Source organism: Lolium rigidum, chromosome 2 (genome assembly GCF_022539505.1).
Source record: "Lolium rigidum isolate FL_2022 chromosome 2, APGP_CSIRO_Lrig_0.1, whole genome shotgun sequence".
Taxonomy (NCBI): domain Eukaryota; kingdom Viridiplantae; phylum Streptophyta; class Magnoliopsida; order Poales; family Poaceae; genus Lolium; species Lolium rigidum.
This window is the reverse complement of record NC_061509.1, coordinates 6,464,479-6,474,798: the sequence shown is the minus strand read 5'-3', so window position 1 is coordinate 6,474,798 and position 10,320 is coordinate 6,464,479. Positions and strand designations below refer to the sequence as shown.

Genomic DNA, 10,320 nt, shown 5'->3' with positions numbered 1-10,320 from the left:
CTGTCTACAAGAATAGAAGCACCTGTAGACATCAGTTCCCTCCTGTGATCCTTAGGCAAATGTTATATGGTCGACTTCATGCAACAACATAAGAAAAACTAACATACAATCACAGTCCAAATCTATAAATCATCTTCATTTATATTACTACTAGGGTTTCTCTATTTTTCCCAAGAACGGAGTGGACTACTCACACATGGAAACAATCAAGAACATCATCATAATCTTGCGAATGAAATAGGAATAACGATGTGAATTCAAGTATAAACCCAAAATAATAATGGAGATTACAGTCTAGTGAGATAGATGGGATGGAGACGAAGATCCGCTGCAGCTGCCACGCCCTGCGGGCTTTGCCCGGCAGCGCCACCGGCGGCGGCAGCGAGGAGATGGGTTACGGTTGTGGGGAGGGGGCCCCATGATTCATATTGGTTAGCATGTAAATTCTCCATTTCTATGTACTAGCAGAGATCTCGATCCAATCAGTGCAAAAAAATAGTCACACTCCATTGGGATGCTTTTACCCCTTTAGTATGTACACGTTTGTGTTCTTTGACTTTAATATTTACTTGTCGAGGAGAGAAGAGAAGAGGAGAGGGCGTTCTACTTTGAGATAGATATGTATCCCTGTCATGTATATATAGCCGTTAGTGGGATGATTGAATCTCAATCTTACAGTCTATCATCAATCGTAGCCTGGGCGTCGCCTTGCATATGTTAGATTTGTTTCGCAAATCGAATAAAAAATTATTATGCGTGTTGCCATGTCTATGCTTCCGAGTAGTTATGTATAGTCAATCAATTATATAATTCCCAAAAGGCCTAGAACACAGCTTCGTTGTTCGTGGAAGATGGAAGACTACAAACATAATTTTCACAAAAAAGGCGTAATACTGTAATAAACAGAATTATTAAAGAGTTCGAAAAATCCATAGCTCTAGATACTCCTAGCCAGTACAATCAAAGAGAAACAATGAGAAAATCTACGAAAATCCTAGCTAGTCTTGATCTACAAACTCTCTCAATGGCTTCTCCAACTGTTTCATCACTGCCTCCCACCCTGCATGTGTCGGGTGCATGTCGTCCCAGTAGAAGAATTTGCTGGACCTGTCGCACACCGTGTAAAGAAGCTCCGATGACTCGCCTTGTTGTCCACAATAACCCTTTGAATCGAAACTCTCACAGCACGGCGACAACTTCCGCTTGAATTGCTTGGATAGCTCTTGGCCTTTACCTATAGGTATATCAGATAAAATTGTTCATATCAATTTCAAGCACACAATCAAATCCATAGATTAGAAATCTTATACTTAATAGCATTGATACTTGCAGGTGCATGCATGTATGTACGTACCTGGCACATTATCCACGATGTTACTGAAGGCGGTGTAGAGGTCGACAAGGTGGACATTCTTCTTTTCTGCCATCACTTGCTTCAGGTTATTGTTATGGACAGATGCACCCAGGTTTCCGAAAACATCGCACGCGGTGTAGTTGCTGGTCCTTGTTTGCGATGGCGTGCAACCGATTGGGTGCAAGTTGTTGACAAGAACCTTTGTCACCCCGAGCTTGTGCAGTTGGTCCACATTGTCGGCAATCTCCTTGGTCACCTTCGCAATATAAGCATTGATCTGAATACATACATGATAGTATCAAATTTAGTAAGCAAGAAGCAGAGATAAATAAATAAATAAACTGTTAAAAGTTTTGGTCTGCTGGTAGCTACTTACATCGTTTGGGGCACTCAGACCAATCACGCCGGTGTTCCCGTAGTAGTCGTTGCCGGAGATGGCCACAAGGGTCACGGAGCGACTCAGTTGCTTCTCTGAGATGATCCCATCTTTAACCATCTTCCTGAAAGTGTCCACTTGCTTGGCAAGGGTGGGAATCTTGTGTGCGGACGTGGTATCCAACACGCCAGCGCCACCATGAGCGAAGGTCATGCCGGACGGGTCGCAGGTCTTCTCCGCCGTGAGGGCGTGGGCTGGAGGTGCTTCCTCGAGCCCCAGGATCGTTGCTGAAAGTTACAAGAGATCACACGTGTGAGTATATATATATATATATATATATATATATATATATATATATATATATAGGACATATTCATACTACACCCGGGTGTAGTTACACCCACGCGTGTTTCTCATAATCTAGAGAGTATCTATCATACCGGAGAGTATGTACATGTAGTATGAAGTATATTAAACTATTTTGGTAGTATATATAATACTTTGTAGGCAGTATGTACATTTTTTTACGTAGACTCATTTTTACGTATACATATGCATGTATTTCAGCTATATAGTGCAAACTACATGCTCACTTGCATTTTTTTCACCAAACTTGGTTTAGAATATCTTAAATATAGTGTAAGAACATACTCAAACCGATAAAGTATGGTACATACTTCCGTATGGTAGTATATGAGACATGGGTGTAGTTACACCCAGGAGTAGGAAGTATTTATCCTATATATATATATATATATATATATATATATATATATATACTATAGCCAATTGGCAATCATAAATAATCATACTAGCTAGTTGAAATAATCATAAGGTGCATACCAATGAAATCGGACTGAATTTTATAGTTGGAGAAGCGTCCCGACGGAGTATTTGGTCATGGGTTTCCATCGGCGTCAACATAGGAGGAGCCGTAGGGGTACGCCCACTGCCGCGACATCTGGGTGACGGGGTCGGTTAGCGGGAGGTTGTCGTTGTCGGCGAAGTCATCCCCGAAGACGAAAAGGCTGTAGCTTGACGATTTCTTCTGATGGCCGTCGGCAGGGGCAGGCCGTGCCTCAACGCCATTGGGGTTTAGAACAAGGGCGAGGAGGAGGATGACGCCCAGGACGGCCGTATTAAGCTTCATTGACTCTAGTGCTTATGTGCGGACGCGGATCGTCGAGCCGGTTTCTGTGTGGTACTTAGCCGCACGGCGAGGATCATCGAACTTTGTCTTCTGCGATGCGCTCCTCTCTTGTATTTATGGAACCAGCAACGCAAAGCTCAATAACCAGGAAGGTGAAGTCGTAAACGGACTCGCGGTATCGGTCGGAATCGGAGACCATAGCTATACGTACATGCTACAGCACGGTTGGACACGGAGTCGCATACGCGTCACGTACGTACAGCACAATCGGACACGGAGTTCACTAGCCAAGCCAACGACCAGCTGCACGTCATGGCCGATGGCACTCATTGTATATGGTGAACCCTTCGGGCTTTCTCCTTTGGACATTTTAAGAATCGAGGCCAAACCTTGGCTTATTATTTATTTATTTCGTGAAAATTTTATCGATATATCAATAATTATCATAGCAGTACAAAAAACCTAAGAAGTGACCAAAAAAAATAGATCCATAGACCACCTAGCGATAACTACATGCATTGTCACTGCATTGGGTCAAAGCTTGTCTTTTTTTTTGTGAACTGGTCAAAGTTTGTCGTAGTAGAACATGTTGTAGTAGAAAAAAAGGAAAGCCATCATGCTAAGAGGACGGAACCATAAGAGGCAGAACTGATTGGCGGCAGCGCCAGTAAGAGGACGGAACCCTAGATGAGTTTTAGTTTTAGGACCACCTCTTGTTTTGTTATTAACTATCCCATAATATAAGATGTTATTACAACTAATATATGAGCATGTTGATTGTAATAACATCGAAAACTGCAAATGGAGACCGAGCTACATGTAGCCCTTTATTTTAAAAAATTCAGAAATCATAGTTTAAAGTTTTTAAAAATATGAAAAAAATCCTGAATGTAGACAATAATGAAATCTACAAACATGCAAAATCTCGATGTGATTTTTTTTTTGTATTTTAGAGTACACAAAAATGACAAAATCTGATAGGTTTTATAGTTTTTTTTTTGAAACTAGGTTTTATAGTTTTGAAATGTGCACTATTCACAATTCTCAGATCCACACATTTGTCATTTTTGTGTAGCCTAAAGTACTAAGAATTTCACGTTGAGATTTTTCATGTTTATAGATTCTATCATTGGCTACATCTAGGAATTATTTTCAGAATTTTTTGAAACTTAAAACTATGATGTCTAAATTTTTGAAAAAATAGCTACATGGAGCTCGGCCTCCATTTATCCACTCTCGTAATAACATCTTATATTAGAGGACGGAGTGATACTACCCTGGCCCTCCTTGCATATTTATGGAGTAAAAGGAAGAGTGTTGTCTCTAGGGGTGGACCCTAACGAGCTGCTCGGATCGTTTAAGGCTCGGCTCATTAAGCTCAAGATCATTAAGGCTCGAATCGTTAAGCTCGTTAAGAATAACGAGCTAAAATCATTGTTTGGCTCGGCTCGTTATATGCATGCGAGTGCTCGCGAGCTGCTCGTTAAGGCTCGTTAAGAATAGACATGCACATGTAGCCAAACATACATATCTACCTCATCAACCTCATCAGTATTGAGATCAACATGGTAAGATAGATTCTTCCAGAGCCACAACCTCCCTTTTGTGCACCACGATCATCACGGCCACTGCTAGCACCACCATCACGGCGCTACCCATCATCACGCCTGTATTGGCCACCTCCACGATCATCACGCATGTACCCTCGATCATCACGGCGGCCACGATAGTTTCCACGATCGTCACAACGGTAGTCATCTCGGGATGCTCTTCACGTCGACCACAGTAGCCACCTCCATCGCGGTAGCCTCCATCATCACGGTAGCCACCTCCATCACGGAGGGAGTCTTCAAGACGATGCCTCTGTGCCACATCTCGAGCGGCAATGTTTGCAGAGGACTGAAAAACAGGGGTAATCTGAGCTTGAGCTAGTATTCCTTCTCTGTCATCAAGGGCTTGAAGTTGAGAACACATGTCAATAAGAGTGGTATTGGGGACAACGTTCATGGATGCAAGAAACAGTGTGTATGGCCCCTGAAGCCCTCCTAGTATGTAGCCCTTCAGTTCGTCATCATCCACGAGTTTTCCTGCGGCTACAAGTTCAGATGCAAAACCACACACCTTAGAGATGAACTGCGCCACCTTCAGATCATTCTTCTTTGTGTTGGCAAGCTCTCCCCTTAGCATGTTCACACGAGAGTAGGATTGTGAGATGAATAAGCCTTCAATGGTAGACCAGATTTCATGTGCATGCTCAAGTCCAATGACATGGGAGAGAAGGTCCTGATCTAGCCCCTTGACGAGGAAGCTCATCACCGCTTGGTCTCGGGCAAGCCAGACGCCATACGCCGAATTTGGGACAGTAGTTTTCTTGTTGTTGCTATCTTCCACCTCAATCGTCTTGGGCGGAGCTTCGTCTGAGCCATCGAGCAGATCCATCACCTGAGCTCCACGCAGGGCCGGAAGGACTTGGGTTTTCCAGAATAGATGATTCTGCCTGGTAAGCTTCTCCGTCGGGGGCGAGCCGAGAGCAGCCGTGAGGGCGGCGGCGCGTACGCATACGAGGAAGAAGCCATCGGTTGTTGTTGCTGTTGCTCGCGGTCGACGACAAAGAACGGCGACCGGGCATGGTTGATCTAGGTTTTGGTTTTGGTTTGTTTTGGTTTGATTTGGGATTGTTTGAGGATCTCCGACGACGTGAAGCAGCCGGAGAGAGAGCTGGTTGTTTTGTGTTTGGGTTTGTTTCAGAGAGGGTTCCTTCACCGGTCGATCTACGGTAGGTGGGTGGTGGCTGCGGAGCTAGACGTTCTAGGTAGGAGAAGGTAGCTCTGATACCATGTTAGTTGTCTAGGGTAGAACTGTACCCTCTACCTAGGCCGGGTTGCATGTTTATATAGGTGTAGAAAAGCCCTACACGTGGCAATACAAGGAGTACAATAACAGGTAGAGTACTACTCTATACCGGTATTGTACAAAACATTACAAGGTTTAACACTAACTTGAGTGCATCACCTGTAACTCATTATTTTTATAATCGAATGAATTCCCCATTTTAATTATTTTACGACCTTATGTGAATTGAACTTTAGTGTTTCCTGTATCAACATATTTACAATAATGCCATCATTTTTTTTATCAAGAAATGGGCGGACGCGGTAACGCGCGCTATCATGGTCTAGTGTTGTCATAAGCCACATGCGGGGTGCGTGTGTTACTTTGACTTTAACATATACTTGTCGAGGAGAGGAGAGAAGAGGAGAGGGTGTTCTACTTTGAGATAGATACGTATCCCTGTCATGTATAGCCGTTAGTGAGATGATTGAATCTCAATCGTGCAGTATATCACCAGTCGTAGCCTGAGCGTCATCTTGCATTTGTTAGATTTGTTTGACAAATCGAATCAGAAATTATTATGCGTGTCGCCGTGTCTATGCTTCCTAGTAGTTGTATATAGTCAATCAATTATATAATTCCCAAAAGGCCTAGAACACATCTTCGTTGTTCATGCAAGATGGAAGACTACGAACATAATTTTCACAAAAGAAAGTGTAATCGTGTAATAAATAGAATTATTAAAGAGTCCAAAAAATACATAGATCTAGATACTTCGAGCCAGTACAATCGAAGAGAAACAATGAGAAGATCTACGAAAACCCTAGCTAGTCTTGTCGTCGTGGTGAACAGACAGATGCCATAGGATGGCTTAAGTTGGGGCCGAATGGACGCAAGAGGATTCGGGGGAGGGTTTGTGATTAGATGGGATGAACTTCCGGATGGTTTCCTCAAGAACTTAGCCAAGACTAGAGGTTGAAGAAGAAAGACATAAGGAAGAACTCGCTCTAGATCATCTTCTTTATAGATCTCACAGGTTACAAGTTTCTCAGTACTAATTCTTCTAAACCTAGCTCTCTTCGTGCGTGCCCGTAAGAGGGGCAGCCCCCTCTCCTTATATAGGGGAGAGGTGGCTTACAAGGCAAGAAACCCTAATGGCATCTTTGACTAGACAAACTACTTTACAAAGCTACTTTAATCATAGAAGACGCCGGAGTCCTCTTTAATCAGGGATGCCGACGTCCTCCGGCTTCTTTGACCGTCATCCTTCTCTTTATCGTCAGCCCTTCGTCTAAAGTTACTTTGCTTAGCTCATCTTTGTCTTCTAGCTCTGGAGAGAATCTTTGACCAGTCCTGCCGACCTGCTCGTTCTTCCGGTGGCCCGGTATCTTCTTCCCTGGTTCCGGCATACCCCTCTTGGGGATACCGGCTTAGCTTCACTTAGCTAAGTTCCTATCTTTAAGTTCCGGTACGAACATTAAACCGGTATCTTGATGGCTCAAACCATCCGGTTTGGCATGCCTTTGGCATACCGGGGGTCATCCCCCAACATTAGTCCCCGAAGCTGGTATAGTCTGGCGGATCCTATCCAACAGACCATGCCAGGTTCTTTCCTTTTAGGATACCGGTTTAATCTATCCGGCCTTAGGCTTGGATCCGGCATCTTTGCCCAGATCATCGCTATCTCTTCTCCTTAAGGCATTATCCGGTGTCCTATCCTCCGGCATCTTAGTCATTAAACACTTCCTCGGCGACGTCGAGAATATCTCGGGCCCCGCGCCTGTCAGTGACATGCGCACTGTAACTGACATGCCAGTGTCAGGGTCACTTCGCTTCGACTCCCGCGCGTCCGTTTAATGCACCGCTGCGGATCCCACTAGCCGTTTTGGATCCCGCGTGCGCCTCCGTGTGGCCTCCCCTTTTTTCGCGTGTACCTCTTTGCCACGTGGCGGCCCGTGGCGCGAACCGTCGCGGGCCGCGAGGCGAACCGCCGCGGCCCAGCGGTTTCCAGCCCATCTTCTCTCTCCTTTATAAGCACAACTGCCCCTTCTTCTTCCTCTTCTCCGCATTCCCCTACCTTTGCGCATAGTGCTCCTCGACTCTGCGCCTTCGCCGCTCTCCGTCCGCCGTTGCTCGCTTGAGCTTCGCTGCCCGGCGAACTTACGCCGCGCTTCCGCTGGACCTCGTCATGCGGCAATCTTCTGCAGCACCTTCTTCGAGCGCGCCGCATTCTTGCTTCTTCGTGACCTTCTCCGCCTCGCCGTCGACGGCGCTCGTCGGCGACCGCAGGCCCCTTCCTTCGCCGGCGAAAGTCTTCCTCAGTGACTGCGACGCTCAAGGTTAGTTCCAATCTTATTTCGCTCGCCATGTGCTTGCTTTTCAGATCTTGGGTCTACGGTGTTCTTATTTCTTCTTTTTCTTTGGTTTTCTTCTTACTCGTAGATCTTCACGCGGGGTCCAAGTGTGGGATTTCTGTTTTTTCGCCTACCCACGCAATGTCTGACGAGGAATCTTCCTCCGCACCTTCTTCTTCTTTTCCCGTTAAGCGCCGTAGACAATCTCCCGGCGAATCCATGGCTTCAGATCCGATGGAGACCGATTCCGGCAACCAGCAGGGATCCGGTAGCCACCAAGAGTCCGGTGGCCATTTAGAATCCGGTAGCTTTAGCCAAGCATCCGGTAGCCACCTTGAAGCGAGTAGCTCCGGCGAAGCATCCGAGTAGCTCCAGCCAATCATCCGGCGCGAGCCTTCCCCAATCACCCGCGGAGCCTGGATGGGCTCCCAGTGTCACCGAATATGAGATCGATTGGTTGTACCGGTCCCGCAGGATTCCGGAAGGAGTCACTTGCCGGATTCCTGGCGATGAAATCGAACCGGACCCCAAGCCCGGTGAATATGTTGTTTTTCTTGCTCACTTTGAGCGTGGCTTCGGCCTTCCTGCCTCCCCTTTTTTCCGGGAGTTTTTAGATTTCTACAAACTCCAACCTCACCATCTTCCTGGCAACGCCATCTTCTATCTTTCTTGCTATGCCACCTTCATGGAGGCCTATATCGGCATTCGTCCCACTCGTGAGACGTTTGCACGCTTCTTTTATCTGCGGATTAACTCCGTCCAGGGCAAGGAAATCCCTAAGCCCAAGCCGCCCGTGGAGTGCGGATCTTGCATCGTTGGCTCTCGCCAAGGGAGCACTTTCCTTAAGTTTGCCGGCCTCGAATCCTGCCGCGTCTGGCAAGGAACCTTTTTCTACGTGAAGAACAGCGGCCGTGCCGATCTTATTGATCTTCCTCCGTTCCAAGCGGGGCCTCCTAGCAAAACCAACTGGAGCTACAACCCGAAGACAGCTCATGCTGAAACCAGCCGGGTGGTACGCTTCTTGGCCTCTTTGAAGAAAGAGACCAACATCTGCGCGGATGATATCATCCGCACCTTTATCTCACGCCGGGTGCTTCCTCTGAAGCGCCGTGCGCATAGGATGAGCGAGATGTATGGCCCAGGCGATCCTACTAAGATCACAGGCCGTCCCCTTAGCAAGAAAGACGTTGTTCGCAAGGCTAAGCAGATTTGCCAAACTGCTATGCCATTTGACTGGGAATGGGGTCTCCTTCCCCTCAGCACTGCTAACCCTCCGACCCAAGAAGTAAGGGATTATGCGATTGGGGTTGTTTTTGGCCGGTAACTTTCTGCTCTTGCTAATCTTTTTTTTTTTTATGTTTCAGGCCAAGGACCGCTTCCCCCTCATTGAAGCAGAGCGGCGAGGACCTTGCCGAAAGCGCGCCCTTGACTCCTTCGACCCAGATCCCTACATTTTTTGGAAGGATCTGAAGATGGGCAAGACCCCGGCTGCGCATCTTGGCCGGACTCCGCCGGAGCCAACCGGGTCCTCCGATGACCTGACCACGCTTGAGGTATTTTCTTTTCCGGTTTCTTTTACTTTTCCACTATCGCTTTCCTGCGAATTGCTTCTTAGCCATACTCAATTCATAGATCCACGAGCACGTGCCGCCCCTGCGCGCCGAGGCCGGCTCCGAGTTTGTGGACAAACTCATGTCCCAGGGCCAAAAGAACAAGCAGCCGGCATCTAATGCCGGTCCCAGCCAGGCCCCTCCCTCCAAGCGCTTCCGGACCGAGCCCGTGGGGGAGAAGCAAGTGGGCGTGCGCCGCTACGGGCGCAAGGCGATGCCAACTACTTCCGGGTGAGTTTCATTTTCCGGCTTGCCTCTTTTTCGCCAAGTTCTTTTTTCCGGTTGCTCTTTTCCAACGATCTTTCTTTCTTTTTCTCAGCCCTGCGCTCAAGCTTGGCCCAAGGCCATCGGGCTCTGAAGGTTCCGCAAGGACTTCAACCCCTCCTCCTCGCTCAAGCCCGGTACCATCTGGTGCCGGCAATACCTCTGCCTCCCTTTCGGGGGGCACAACAAATTCGGGGCGTGCGGCCCCTTCATCATCAGATCACCGCACGGAGGAGGATCTTTCCTTCCTCCCAGAGAACCAGGATACCGGCGCCAGCAACATCGGCGCCGGAGAAGAAGAAGCTGCCGGGCGGGCGGAGCCTCCGGCTCCTCCCGTCCTTGAAAAAATGACAACTTCCGCGCCGGAACCTTCCGCGCCG

At 47.3% G+C, this 10,320-nt stretch overlaps 1 pseudogene; it reads right to left on the bottom strand.

Annotated features, from left to right (window-relative positions):
- Window positions 1-998: 998 nt before the first annotated feature.
- Window positions 999-2,880, bottom strand: LOC124685895 (annotated as a pseudogene).
- Between the last annotated feature and the right edge of the window lie 7,440 nt (window positions 2,881-10,320).